The following is an 877-nucleotide window of genomic DNA, read 5'->3' as shown; positions in this document are numbered from 1 at the left end:
TGACTTAGTTTTTCCTGAGATTGAACCTTGGTTTGCTTTTGATGTTCACTGATTGGGTCTGATCTCTGTGGACCAAAAGGGGCCACGTGCTCAACTGACAGGCTCGGGGGAGGCCTGCGTGGTGGTCTTGCAAACTCAGACCTACAGTCACCACGAAGGATGGTCTGAAATGAAAACTTTTCAACTAAAAGCAACTCATGGTGGGTAGTCATGTCCTAGGCGGGCATCTTCCCTGACAAAGGTCAATCTTTGCCGTAACTGAGCCTGTTTGCTGTCTTTTTGCATCTACAATCACATCTCCTTGGAATGTCAGAGTCATTTCCCCTTTCCCGACCCGCACAGCACAGGCTCCCTGCGGAGACCGCGCGTCCCCTCGTCACTGAGTGACCTGCTGACTGGCATCTGCCTGCACCCCGAGCGAAAGGGGGTGTCTCCTTTACCTCTTACCCAACCCCAGAGGTTCCCGCTGCCTGTCTCCGCCTCCGGATCCATCCCCAGTGGGTTTCCGTCAGCCAGGGCGTCTCCTCTTTTGATTTAATGTGTAAAACCAGGTGCCAACTGCCGTCCGGCGCCATCCCAGCCCGTTGAGTCTGCTTCCCAGTGTCCAAGTGAAGGAGTCTTTCCTCCAGGCTGAGGCCCAGGTGCGGCTCCCGCCTCTGCGGGCAGCCAGCGCTCCAGTGCGCATCCCGCAGCCGCCTCCTCCAGGAACCCCCTCCTCCTCCAGATCCCCCCTCCTCCAGGCGCCCCCCTCTCCAGGCACCCCCACCTCCAGGCACCCCCTCCTCCTCCAGGCGCCCCCTCCTCCAGGCACCCCCTCCTCCTCTAGGCCACCCCTCCTCCAGGCACCACCCCTCCTCCAGGCCCCACCACTCCTCCA

Source organism: Myotis brandtii, unplaced genomic scaffold, assembly GCF_000412655.1.
Source record: "Myotis brandtii unplaced genomic scaffold, ASM41265v1 scaffold89, whole genome shotgun sequence".
Taxonomy (NCBI): Eukaryota; Metazoa; Chordata; class Mammalia; order Chiroptera; family Vespertilionidae; genus Myotis; species Myotis brandtii.
Note: the sequence above shows the minus strand (reverse complement) of the source record.